This window comes from Zea mays, chromosome 8 (genome assembly GCF_902167145.1).
Source record: "Zea mays cultivar B73 chromosome 8, Zm-B73-REFERENCE-NAM-5.0, whole genome shotgun sequence".
NCBI lineage: Eukaryota > Viridiplantae > Streptophyta > Magnoliopsida > Poales > Poaceae > Zea > Zea mays.
Genome location: NC_050103.1, coordinates 168,258,403 through 168,273,123, shown reverse-complemented (window position 1 = coordinate 168,273,123; position 14,721 = coordinate 168,258,403).

Here is a 14,721-nt window from a genome sequence, read left to right as displayed (position 1 = left end):
TTCGTCGTCTTCTGGGGCTGAGCCCAAGTCCGAGCCCTGGGTCGGGCAGAACGGAGTTCGCCGTCTTCCAGGGCTTAGCCCGAGTCCGAGCCCTGGGTCGGGCGGAGCGGAGTTCGCCGTCTTCCGGGGCCTAGCCCGAGTTCGAGCCCTTGGGTCGGGCGGAGCGGAGTTCGCCGTCTTCCGGGGCCTAGCCCGAGTCCGAGCCCTGGGTAGGGCAGAGCGGAGTTCGCCGTCTTCCGGGGCTTAGCCCGAGTCCGAGCCCTGGGTCGGGCGAAGCGGAGCTTCCTATGGTGTCTGCGGTCGGGCCTGACTGCCTGTCAGCCTCACTCTGTCAAGCGGCACCGCAGTCGGAGCGGCGCAGGCGGCGCTGTCTTTCTGTCAGACCAGTCAGTGGAGCGGCGAAGTGACGGCGGTCACTTCGGCTCTGTCGGCTGAGGGGCGCGCGTCAGGATAAAGGTGTCAGGCCACCTTTGCATTAAATGCTCCTGTGATTTGGTCGGTCGGTGCGGCGATTTGGTCAGGGTTGCTTCTTGGCGAAGACAGGGCCTCGGGCGAGCCGGAAATATGTTCGCCGCTGGAGGGGGGCCTCGGGCGAGGCGGAGATCCTCCGGGGTCGGCTGCCCTTGTCCGAGGCTAGGCTCGGGCGAGGCGTGATCGAGTCTCTCGAATGGACTGATCCCTGACTTAATCGCACCCATCAGGCCTTTGTAGCTTTATGCTGATGGGTGTTACCAGCTGAGAATTAGGAGCCTTGAGGGTACCCCTAATTATGGTCCCCGACAAGTGGCGCACCGGACATCGCACCGGACTGTCCGGTGTGCACCGGATAGTGACTGTTCACTGTCCGGTGTGCCATGAGTCCAACGGCTAGCTGTCAGAACTAGCCGTTGGAAACGACCGTTGGCGCACCGGTGGCGCACCGGACTGTCCGGTGCGCCAGTGCGCAGAAAGTTGCCTGTAACGGCTAGTTGGTGGGTGAGGGCTATTTATACCCCTTCCACCCACCATATTCAATGTCTTGCACTCCACATTTATTCCAACACATTGCTAGAGCATTGCAAGCACCAAAAGCCTAGTGAGGAGATTAGAGAATCTTAATCCGCGTTTGTTCCTCATTAGCGCTAGCGAGAGCCACCTAGAGCACACACCACTTGCATTAGGCTTCTCTTGGTCAAGCGAAAGTCTATGGCTTGTTACTCTTGGTGATCGGCATCACCTAGACGGCTTGGTGGCGTTGGGAGCTCGGTGATCACCGTGAAGATCTTGTTGGTGACCCGACTCAAGTTTGTAAGCGGTCTCGAGGGATCCACCGCGCCAGAGTGGCAAAGGATCATCTCGTAGTGAGCACTTGGTTCTTGCGAGGACCAAGGGGGAGCGATACCCTTGCGCGAGTGCTCCAACGAGGACTAGTGGAGAGTGCCGACTCTTCGATACCTCGGGAAAAATTGGAGGAGTCTTCTAAACCTTGCTTTACATTCCGCATTTAATTCAAGCACTTTACATTGTGTATTTGTTTAGCAAGTATTTGAAGTATTGTCTTAGCATTGTTGCATTTCTAGTATTATATTCTTAGTGCTAGTTGTTGGGGTGAAGTTGGGCTCTTGCTTAGCTCTTGCTTAGGTTTTAAATAGTGTTGATTTTTAGAGAAGCCCAATTCACCCCCCCCCCCCCTCTTGGGCATCGTGATCCTTTCAACCTGCAAGGCAAATTTAGGCTTGGGTTTTAGGTACCCAACTCATGTTGGGTCCTACAAGGTTAGTTACAATAGTCTTAGGGACCCAAATGCAAGTCTTGTCTCCCTTACATTTGGCCCCTAATTTCCTAGCAATTATCTTCTTACCCTTTCTACAAATAGCAAAGGAAGCATTGCAAGCGTAATAAATTGTAGAAGGTTCATTCATTACTTTACTATGAACAAAATTTCTTCTAGGCACATGATGAACAACATTTTTCCTAGGCATATTTCTATCATGCATAATAGAAGAACTAGAAGCAATCATGGCATGAGAATCAAAAGCATCATAACTTCTATAAACATTCCTAGCATGTCTCCTATCATGATACATGAAAGCATAGTTATTTTGAGCACTACTAGCCATAGGGGCCTTCCCTTTCTCCTTGGCAGAGATGGAAGCCTTATGGCTTGTTAAGTTCTTGACTTACCTCTTGAAGCCAAGACCATCCTTAATTGAGGGGTGTCTACCAATCATGTAGGCATCCCTTGCAAATTTCAGTTTGTCAAATTCACTCTTGCTAGTCTTAAGTTGGGCATTAAGACTAGCCACTTCATCATTCAATTTAGAAATTGAAACTAGCTATTCACAACAAGCATCAACATTGAAATCTTTACACCTATTGCAAACTACAACATGTTCTACACAAGATGTTGATTTATTAGCTATTTCTAACTTAGCACTCAAATCATCATTTATGCTCTTTAAGCTAGAAATAGAGTCATGACATGTAGACAATTCACAAGAAAGCATTTCATTCCTTTTTATTTCTAAAGCAAGGGATTTTTGTGACTCTACAAACTTATCATGTTCTTCATACAAAAGATCCTCTTGCTTTTCTAATAACATATTTTTATCATTTAAGGCATCAATTAATTCATTAATTTTATCAACCTTAGTTCTATCTAGGCCCTTGAATAAACATGAATAGTCTATTTCATCATTGCTAGATTCTTCATCACTTGAGGAAGCGTAAGTACTAGCATCACGAGTGCTTACCTTCTTTTCCCTTGCCATGAGGCAGGTGTGATGCTCGTTGGGGAAGAGGGCCGACTTGTTGAAGGCGGTGGCGGCGAGTCCTTCATTGTCGGAGTCGGACGACGAACAATCAGAGTCCCACTCCTTTCCAAGGTGTGCCTCGCCCTTAGCCTTCTTGTAAGCTTTCTTCTTTTCCCTCTTGTTCCCTTGTTCCTGGTCACTATCATTATCGGGACAGTTAGCGATAAAATGACCAATCTTACCACATTTGAAGCATGAGTGCTTCCCCTTCATCTTGGTCTTGTTGGGATGCTCCTTGCGACCTCTTAGCGCCGTCTTGAAACGCTTGATGATGAGGGCCATCTCTTCCTCATTGAGTCCCGCCGCCTCAACTTGTGCCACCTTGCTAGGTAGCACTTCCTTGCTCCTCGTTGCTTTGAGAGCAACAGTTTGAGGTTCGTGGATTGGGTCGTTCAACGCATCGTCAACGTATCTTGCCTCCTTGATCATCATCCGCCCGCTTACGAACTTTCCAAGTATCTCCTCGGGCGTCATCTTGGTGTACCTAGGATTCTCACGAATATTGTTCACAAGATGTGGATCAAGGACAGTAAAAGACCTTAGCATTAGGCGGACGACGTCGTGGTCCGTCCATCGCGTGCTTCCATAGCTCCTTATTTTGTTGACGAGGGTCTTGAGCCGGTTGTATGTTTGGTTTGGCTCCTCGCCCCTGATCATTGCGAATCTCCCAAGTTCGCCCTCCACCAACTCCATCTTGGTGAGCATGGTGACATCGTTCCCCTCATGCGAGATCTTGAGGGTGTCCCAGATCTACTTAGCATTATCCAAGCCGCTCACCTTATGGTATTCATCCCTGCACAATGATGCTAGAAGAACAGTAGTAGCTTGTGCATTTTTGTGAATTTGCTCATTGATAAACATAGGACTATCAGTACTATCAAATTGCATTCCACTCTCTACTATCTCCCATATGCTTGGATGGAGAGAGAACAAGTGACTACGCATTTTGTGACTCCAAAATCTGTAGTCCTCTCCATCAAAGTGAGGAGGTTTACCAAGTGGAATAGAGAGTAAATGAGCATTTGTACTTTGCGGAATACGAGAATAATCGAAAGAAAAGTTTGAATTGACCGTTTTCTTTTTCTCGTAGTCGTTGTCGTCGTCCTTTTGGGAGGAGGAAGATTCGTCGCTGTCGTAGTAGACTATCTCCTTGATGCACCTTGTTTTCTTCTTCCTCCCGTCTTTTCTTTTGTGGCCCGAGCCTGAGTCAGTAGGCTTGTCATCCTTTGGATCATTGATGAAGGACTCCTTCTCCTTATCATTGACCACCATCCCCTTGCCCCTAGGATCCATCTCTTCGGGCGATTAGTCCCTTTCTTGAAGAGAACCTGGCTCTGATACCAATTGAGAGCACCTAGAGGGGGGTGAATAGGTGATCCTGTAAAACTTAAAACTTAACACCACAAACTTGATTTAGAGTTAGAACAATGAAATCAAGTGAGTAGAGAGGAGAGCTCTTGTGAAGCATAATAGACACAATAAGGACAAGCACAAGAGACACGAGGATTTATCCCGTGGTTCGACCAAGTACAAAACTTGCCTACTCCACGTTGTGGCGTCCCAACGGACGAGAGTTGCACTCAACTCCTCTCAAGTGATCCAATAATCAACTTGAATACCACGGTGTTCTTCTTTACTTTACTCTTTCCCGTTTGCGAGGAATCTCCACAACTTGGAGTCTCTCGCCCTTACAATAAGAATCTATATGAAGCACAAGAGTAAGGGAGGGAAGCAACACACTCAAATCCACAGCAAATACACACACAAGACCAAGACTTGAGCTCAAAGAGTATCACAAGGTTTTCACTAGAACGGAGCTCAAATCACTAAGAATGTCGAACAAGTGCGCAAGAATGAAGTGTGAATGATCAACAATGCTCAAAGGTTGCTTGGTGTTCTTCTCCATGCGCCTAGGCGTCCCTTTTATAGCCCCAAGGCAGCTAGGAGCCGTTGAGAGCATTTCAAGAAGGCAATTCTTGCCTTCTGTCGCCTGGCGCACCGGACAGTCCGGTGCACCACCGGACACTGTCCGGTGCGGATCTCTTTCCTTATTTGGCGAAGCCGACCATTGCAGTCTAGGAGCCGTTGGCGCACCGGACACTGTCCGGTGCACACCGGACAGTCCGGTGCCCCTTCTGACCGTTGGCTCTTGCCACGCGTCGCGCGCGGATTCCGCGGCCGACCGTTGGCCCGGTCGACTGTTGGCTCACCGGACAGTCCGGTGCACCACCGGACAGTCTGGTGATTTATAGTCGTACGCCGTTAATTGCTTCCCGAGAGCAGCCAGTTGACAGACGCTGGCCTGGGGCACCGGACACAGACCGGTGCACCTAGACCGAGCTGTCTTTGTCTGAACAAAGCCATCTCCTTTCCAACTTGATTTTTCCTGTTTCCAGCACTTAGACACAATACATTAGTCTCCAAAACAATGTACTAAGTCTTAGAAACATACCTTTTTACTTTATTTGCACTTTGTCCATCACTTTGCATAAGTCCACTTGTGTTGGCACTCAATCACCAAAATACTTAGAAATGGCCCAAGGGCACATTTCCCTTTCAACTATCGGAGCAATCGGAGAGGCAGTAGTCACATGCGGTCATGAAGTCCCGCATGGCACTGGGGTTGTCGAGCCCGGAGAAATCCCAACTAGAGTCGGGCTCATCATCGTCCTCGGAGCCCAGGGGCCCGTAGGTCGAGACGGCCGTCAGTCGGTCCCAGGGTGACCGCATATGATACCCCGGAGGGTTTGGACATGCCTTTATGAAAGCATCCACCGAAGCGGGGTCGCTTGGTGGGTCTCGGTGTCGCTTGGTGGGTCGCAGCTGAATCTAAAAAGCATGGGATGGGAAACGGACGGTACCTCTTGATCGACGGGTGGTGACGAAGTCTCGTCAGGGACGGGCTGCACCGTTGTCTGAGGTATGAGGCTAACGCCCAGCAAGTCCTTCGCGAGCGTGCTGGCGTCGTCCATCTGCTTGGGGTTGGCGTGTTGCGGGGAAACGACGCTCGTCTTCATCTCAGACGCGAGGTCAACGCCCGACGTGTCCCCCGCTGGGGCGCCGGTGCCGTCGACTCGCTCGACAGCCGATGAGGTGCCGCCTCCTGCTTGGCCATGCCTGCCCCGCCTCCTCCTCCGTCGGCGGGGAAGGTGACGGGATAGACCCGGATGTTGCTCTTCCGCCACGTGGGGAAGACGTCGTTGATTCCGCCGCTGGCGGGCGGGCTGACGGCCGCCATTATCGTTGTCGCGCGGCGGAGGAAGGAGTATCATGTCGTAGCTGCCGTCGAGGGACATGAACTCAAGACTCCCAAAATGGAGCACCGTCCCGGGTTGAAGTGGTTGCTGGAGACTGCCCATCTGGAGTTTGACGGGAGGCTGTTCGTCAACACGCAGCAGGCCCCTACCTGGCACGCCAACTGTCGGCGTTTCGACCCTGGGGGGTCCCTGGACCGACGAGTAAATTGTCGTTGCGTGTCCCAGCCCAGATGGGTCGGCGCGAGACGGAACACAAAGGGGGAAAACAGTAAGGGGAAACCGCGGCCTTCGTGTTGTCCTGCGCCCAGGGCGGATGCGCTTGCAGTAGGGGGTTACAAGCGTTCGCGTGGGAGAGAGAGAGAGCCTTGTGTGTCGGCCTGTTCTCCCACGCGGCCAACCTCCTCATACGAGAGCCCTGGACCTTCCTTTTATAGGCGTAAGGGGAGGGCCCAGGTGTACAATGGGGGGTGTAGCAATGTGCTAACGTGTCTAGCAGAGAGGAGCCAGAGCCCTAAGTACATGCAGTCGTGGCTGTCGGAGAGGTTTTGGCGCCCCGTTCATGTGATGTCGTGGCCGTCGGAGGAGCGCTTGCGCCCTGTGGAAGTACAACTGTCGGAGCTGTCAAATCCTTGCTGACGTATCCTTGCTTCCGTAAGGGGTTGAGAGCCGCCGTCGTCATGGAACACGCGGGGTGCCATCATTACTTGTTTATCGGGGTGAACCAGATGGGACACCGGTCTTGTTCCCCGTAGCCTGAGCTAGCTAGGAGTAGGGTAATGATGGCCCCTCCTGTGACGTGGTCGGTCTGAGCCCGAGGTCGGGCGAGGCGGAGGCTCCTCCGAGGTCGAGGCTGAGTCCAAGCCCTGGGGTTGGGCGAGGCGGAGTCCGTCTTCCGAGGTCGAGGTTGAGTCCGAGCCCTAGGGTCGGGCGAGGCGGAGTCCGTTGTCCGAGGTCGAGGCTGAGCCCGAGCCCTGGGGTCGGGCGAGGCAGAGTCCGTCGTCCGGCGTCGAGGTTGAGCCCGAGCTCTGGGGTCGGGCGAGGCAGAGCTTCCTATGGCGCCCGAGGCTGGACTTAGCTGCTGTCAGCCTCACTCTGTCGAGTGGCACAGCAGTCGGAGCAGGGCAGGCAGCGCTGTTTTCCTGTCAGGTCGGTCAGTGGAGCGGCGAAGTAACTGCGGTCACTTCGGCCCTATCGACTGAGGAGCGCGCGTCAGGATAAGGTGTCAGTCGATCCTTACATTAAATGCTCCTGCGATACGGTCGGTTGGCGTGGCGATCTGGCCAAGGTTGCTTCTCCGCGAAGCCTGGGCCTCGGGCGAGCCGAAGATGCGTCCGTTTCTTGAGGGGACCCTCGGGCGAGACGTGAATCCTCCCGGGTCGGATGCCTTTGCCCGAGGCTGGGCTTGAGCGAGGCGAGATTGTGTCCCTTGAGTGGACTGAGCCCTAACCCGAACCGCGCCCATCAGGTCTTTGCAGCTTTGTGCTGATGGGGGTTACCAGCTGAGATTAGGAGCCTTGGGGGTACCCCTAATTATGGTCTCGGACACCAGGGGATCCACATTTGATTTAATTGGTTATTCTGATGCTGATTGGGCACGGTGTCAAATTAATAGAAATAGCACATCAGGGACTTGCTAGTTCTTAGGAAGATCTCTGGTGTCTTGGGCTTCAAAGAAGCAAAATTCTGTAGCTCTTTCTACCGCCGAAGCCGAGTATATTGCCGCAGGCCATTGTTACGCGCAATTGCTTTGGATGAGGCAAACCCTTAGGGGCTATGGTTACAAATTAACCAAAGTTCCTCTTCTATGTGATAATGAGAGTGCAATCCGCATGGCGGATAATCCCGTTGAGCATAGCCGCACTAAACACATAGCCATTCGGTATCACTTTTTGAGGGATCACCAACAAAAGAGGGATATCGAGATTTCTTATATTAACACCAAAGAACAATTAGCCGATATCTTTACCAAGCCACTAGATGAGCAAACATTTACCAAACTTAGGCATGAGCTAAATATTCTTGATTCTAGGAACTTTGATTGATTCCCTGCACATATAGCTCATTTATATACCTTTGATCATATCTCTTTCATGTGCTATGACTAATGTGTTTTCAAGTGAATTTTATGCTAAGTCATAGATTGAAAGGGGAAATGGAGTCTTCGGCGAAGACAAGGCTTCCACTCCACTCCATCATATTATTCATCCTTCGTCGTCGCTCCGCACCGCTCTCCAATTTGGTATAATCTTCACTCGTATATTATTTGCCAAAGGGAGAGAAATTAAGGGCTTATATTTCACTCACAAGTATCCGTTTTTGGCGATTCATGCCAAAGGGGGAGAAAGTATTAGCCCAAAGCAAAAGGTCTTTCAAGTTTGTGTTAAGAGAAGTGTTTTCAAATTGGTATCTTATTTTGATACAATTTCAAAATTGGTATGATCCCTTTCAAAATTAATATCTAAAACCCTCTTGAACACTAAGAGGAGGATTTTATTGAGGGGGAGTTTTGTTTAGTCAAAGGAAAAGCATTTGAAACAGGGGGAGAAAATTTCAAATCTTGAAAATGCTTCTCAAAATCCTATTCATTTACCTTTGACTATTTGCAAAAAGACTTTGAAAAGAAATTACAAAAGAATTTGCAAAAACAAAACAAGTGGTGCAAGCGTGCTCCAAAATTTTAAATAAGAAGAAAGCCATCCATGCATATCTAGTAGAAATAATTATTGGTTCCATTCCAAGCAACCTTTGCACTTATGCAAACTAGTTCAATTCTGCACTTTTATATTTGCTTTGGTTTGTGTTGGCATCAATCACCAAAAAGGGGGAGATTGAAAGGGAAATAGGCTTACACCTTTTCCTAATTGATTTTGGTGGTTGAATTGCCCAATACAAATAATTGGACTAACTAGTTTGCTCTAGGTTATAAGTTTTACAGGTGCCAAAGGTTCACAACAAACCAATAAAAGGACCAAGAAAGGGTTCAAACAAAAAGAGCAAAAGACTATCGAAGTGTGCCCTGGTCTGGCGCACCGGACTGTCCAGTGCACCAGGGAATTCCAGTCTGAACTTGCCACCTTCGTGAATTCTGGGAGCTGCTCCGCTATAATTCAGCGGACTGTCCAGTGTAGCACCGGACTGTCCGGTGCGACAGTGGAGTAACGGCTACATAGCGCCAACGGTCGTCTGCAAGAACAATTAATGTGCTACAGTGCGCGCCTGCGCACGCAGAAGTCAGGACAGGCGCCAGAAGGCGCACCGGACAATGAACAGTGGTTGTCCGGTGGCCCAGCTGTCAGAAGCTCCAACGGTCAGAACCCAACGGCCGGGTGACATGGCTGGCGCACCGGACAGTGTCCGATGCGACAGCAGCCTCCACCAACGGCTCCTTTGGTGGTTGGGGCTATAAATACCCCCAACCACCCACCATTCATTGTATCCAAGTTTTTAGCCTTCACATCTCATACAAGAGTTATAGCATTCAATACAAGACACAAACAAAGAGATCAAATCCTCTCCCAAGTCCGAGATCATTCCAATCAAATAGTGACTAGTGAGAGAGAGATACTTGTGTTCATTTGAGCTCTTGCGCTTGGATTGCTTTTCTTCTTCCTCTATTCTTGATTCCAACTCAATTGTAACCAAGGCAAAAGACACCAATTGTGTAGTTGTCCTTGTGGGGACTTAGTGTCCCGTTTGATTGAGAAGAGAAGCTCACTCGGTCTAAGTGACCGTTTGAGAGAGGGAAAGGGTTGAAAGAGACCCGGTCTTTGTGACCTCAACGGGGAGTAGGTTTGCAAGAACTGAACCTCGGTAAAACAAATCACCGTGTCATCCGCCTTATTCGCTTGTGATTTGTTTTCGCCCTCTCTTTCGGACTCGCTTTTATTTCTAACGCTAACCCCGGCTTGTAGTGTGTGCTTAAGTTTATAAATTTCAGATTTGCCTATTCACCCCCCCCCTCTAGGCGACTTTCACTAACGCATACATTTTTATAGTATTTCTCAACACTCTCTCTTAGACAAATATCGTGAGTGACTCGTTAAAACTCTTAAAAACCAATGAAAAATTAAAGTAGGGGTGCAAATTGTCACTCTATTAATTGCACTTATTATACCGTTAAAAACACAATGAAGAAAAGTACAATGATTGTCTTCTAGGCAACTAAAATCTTAAGTGTTTATAACTTACGATCTTTAGGATCGAATAGTAGGGGCTAACATTCAGGGTTGCTTCCTTAAAATGATCAAGATGCTCGAGAGAAAGTTTATTGGGCTTCTCTAAATTTTCTTGCGCAAATAAAATTATAATCTCAGCCCAAACTTCACCCCAAGACCTAAATATGTGATAAAGAGTTTTACACCCTAATTTCTAATCCTACCTTGTATCTAAAGTAAAGAAGGGTCGACTAGTGCTACCTGGGGTGGTGCTACTGACCTATAATTGTCGGCCTCTGAGTCATGTGCTTTGGGTTGTTACTTATGTGGTACTAGTTTGTAGTCCTTGTCGGAACCGTATATGGTGTCATAGTAGCGTGCAAACATCTTTGCCAGATCCGGCTACTCATGCTTATCTACCGCGCTCATGTCGACTAGACGGTAGACGCGCTGCTCATCATAACTCTCTGAGTACTCTGCCCCCACATCATCCATAGTCCACTAATGTCATCCCGTATACTAGAAACTGAGTGGGTAACTCATCGAGCTCATGAATAAACTAAGTGCTTTGTCTATCCAACTCCCTCATTAGTAAGTGTGCATAGGGAAGCTGGCGATAGAGTATGATGCCCTAAGCTATAGCCTATAATGTCCTCCATCTCTAAAATAATTGCATCTATAATATCAAAATAAAGGAAGAATTTACTCTTAGTTCAAATCCTTATGTATCAATTCCATTACCATATCTTTAATTTACGCATGACTTTACTTCTACCCCACTCGAGGTTCCCACTTATGTTGTTATCATGAAATTTGAGTTACGTAACTAGCATGTCGCTTAGTTTGTGACCCCCTTGATGTTGGACAAGAACCGAACTGCTGGGGACTAGGTTTAGGGGATAAGTTCATGTTTTTTGGGGGTGGTCCAAAGTTGGGTAGCCGCTTAGCCTGGTTCCGTACCGTAAGCCTACACCTTCTACCACCCTAGAACAAATGACTTAGTAGCTAGGACTGGGTCCCTAAAAGTCTGGATCCCATCCAAATTTAAGGGCTGGAACCCGAAACTCTGCTCAACAGGGTTCAGTTACATGATTTGATAGATTGAGTACAACAAAGTAAGGATCACGAGGGTACGATGCTAAGCATCGTTCCTGAACCATACTTAGGAACGACTCTATGGTCTAAAGGTAGCCCCAGACATTTAGGACTATTGCCTAAAGAGCCTCTATGCTAGGGGCCAGTAGAGGGAAATTCTTTGAGCTGCGCTACATGTACATGAGGACCATACTGTTTTTGTCTTTGCAGCATTAGCGAAGTGCCACCGAGCAAGCCACTCGACATGAAGACTGCAGGCACATAGTTGTTGCTCAAGACCGACGTGTCTGGAGGAAGCTGCAGGTATGGCCCCACCTGCGGGTTCGCCACCTCACCCGAGGTGGTCTCGAGGGCCTATGTCGATACACCAAATATGGGGTACCCACGCCTGTTGGGTCTAGGCGGGACCCATGTTGCTATCTGTAGCCATGGGATGATGAGCTGTCTACTCCAACCTAGAGTTGGGCTCAACAGGGCCACTAGCCTTCAGGTCATCGACATTATCACATGCCCCGATAGTAATTGCTCGACATCTACAATCTGGGGTCAAACCCTAGTGAAACGGTCCCGAACCCTTGCTTATGCCATCTGGCCTCCAGCCAGGGGAGGCCGAGTGCCACCACATGTTTAGGTCATCATGGATGGGACCCAAACCTCCACAAGTGCCTTCCAGACCCCCGGCCAGGGGAACTCTAGAGCTACCACGTCAGTATGCGCTCCTAGGTACTGCTCTCTACCCAAGGCGGTGCGATGCTACCACGTGGCTCAAGGCATATTGAGGAAGATGCTAGGCGTCGCTTAGCGCGTGCCTCTAACACGGGGCTGTCCACATTTAGTATGGGAAGGATGCGCACCTGTCCACACCAAGGGCATGTAGCGTGTGCCCCATATTAAATGAAGGCGGGGTGTCCACAAGGCCTGGGGTGCGTCAGTAATCCATGCGTTACCGAGGCAAAGACCATTGACCTACTATGTCACGCGTGAGTAACTCCTATCATGATTTCTAATATTCCCGCTGTAGAGGTAGGTGAAGAGACAGACGGAGGAGACACAACATCATTGTCCACCTGCTCCCCTACGCAAGACGGCGAGCCAGCCTACCCTGCAAGCTACGCTAGAGCCTTCACCCACATGGTGACAAGATGGGGCGGAGACGAGTCTGGCTAGAGGAGCGCACACGACGACCAAGAGAAGATTCTTGCACACCATGGATGAATATCTTGGTCCACCAGTCTTATCCGACGCTCTGCGCTTCATATTATTGTATTTCTGGGCCCACCTATCGAGGCTCAGCTCCCTTGTACGTGCTCCCCTTAGTCTATAAAAGGTAGGGCACCTGCGTAGCCAGGGGGAGTATAGACCGAACTTGAGCCTATCCAGGGACTCGGGGACGGACAGACTCACTCGAATCCCCACAGAGGCATCTCCAATCACTTCCAGACTTTCCCAAGCTCTCAGCAATACATCTCACAAGTAGAGTAGGGTATTACGCTACAACAGTCCGAACCACATTAAACCCTCGTATGTTCTTGTGTTCGTCCATCTCACTTGGTAAACCCTAGGCTGCTTCTGTTCTTAGGATTAGACGGTTGCATTCTGCCACTCGACTGGAGTTTTCTCTCTGACACAATTTGGATCCTACTTTTTTTGTTTATCTATCTAAGTTTGAAAAGAAACAACAAATAGTAACTAATTTGAGATTAGAAACAATTAAGTATTATAATAAATAAATTAAATAATAATAAAATATTAAAATAAAACTATAAAATTGATTTACTATTTCAATATATTAATGAGGAGATACAACAAATAGAAAATAAATGAGATTAAAAATAATTAAATTTTAAAATGATATAAAATATATTTTAATAAAAATTTATAGAATGTGGAGTCTAGTTTTATTTAAAACACAAATATGAAATTGGGTTTTCAATTAGATGCATTGATATATATATACGGCGGCACTAAAATGCACCTGGGTGCATTCTCTATATTGAATGCACCCAGGATGCAATAACACCCCGAGCACGCCTCCCCATAAGAGCACGCCCTCGGCCCTCCTGTACGCGCGCCTCCCTGCCCCCCGCCGCGAGTATCCTCTAATTGCAAACTTGAGTCTCTGTTTTTACTCCTTGATTACCATTGCATGCTATGTTGTTACTCCAGTTGCAACGTTTGTTGCTTGTTGATTGCAACTATGGGTATCGGCTAATTGCAAACTCATGATTGCGTGTTGTTCTGCAGGATGCAAACATACTTGATGTGTTTGTCCGTAGGGTGCGGCAAACATTTGATACAAGGGAAGAAGCCTACCTCTTTTACCTTGACTATGCAAAGTTGGCTGGTTTTAGTGTCAGGACAAAGAGGTGTAATTGCAACTGCTGGTGTGGTGTGATTGCAACCCCGCATTAGGTGTGATTGCAACTGTTGTATAATTCTACCCAAATATCTGTTAAAAAATGTAAACAAAATGATTGCAATTGCTGGTGTGTTGTAATTGCAACTACTGCTGTGGTGTGGATGCAACTGCTGAGTTGCTCTGATGTGATTGCAAGTACTGAATAACTCTGGGAAATTTTGTTAAAAAATATGATTGCAACTGCTGGTCTGGTGTAATTGCAACTGCTGGTCTGGTGTGATTGCAACTTCTATATAACTAGATGCAACTGCTGGTCTGGTTCGAAAATTGTAGCATTCTGTCGGGAGCGTGATGTGATTGCAAGTACTGAATAACTCTGGGAAATTTTGTTAAAAAATATGATTGCAACTGCTGGTATGATGTAATTGCAACTGCTGGTCTGGTGTGGTTGCAACTTCTATATAACTAGATGCAACTGCTGGTCTGGTTCGAAAATTGTAGCATTCTGTCGGGAGCGTGCGGGAGGGACCAAGACGAAGCGTCGGTTCGGCCTGGGTGGGACGGTTGGCTCGAACCAGGTGCTCCTGGCGCGTAGGTTCGGCCTGGGTGCATTCTCTATATTGAATGCACCCAGGTGTAATATATAAATACAGTATATATATATATATATATATATATATATATATATATATATATATATATATATATATATATATATATATATATATATATATATAGGGACGAGGTAATGGAAGCCCTGGGCTTCCATTAGTATCAGGAAGCCCCAGCCAGGTATAGCCACGTCCCGTACCAACGTGCGTCCCATCGGGCACGAGTTTTTACTCAGACGGATTTTAGCGTAAAACATGAACTAAAACAGCGTAAATGATTGCGAATTTTAGCGTAAATCGTAGATCTGTTTCGAAACGGCGAATGCGGGCCGAAAATTACGGCGTAAAAAGCTCGCGCGTCCCATCGTGATCGGGTTCTGACTCGGACAGATATTAGCGTAAAACATGAACCAAAACAGCGTAAATGATTACGAATTTTAGCGTAAATCGTAG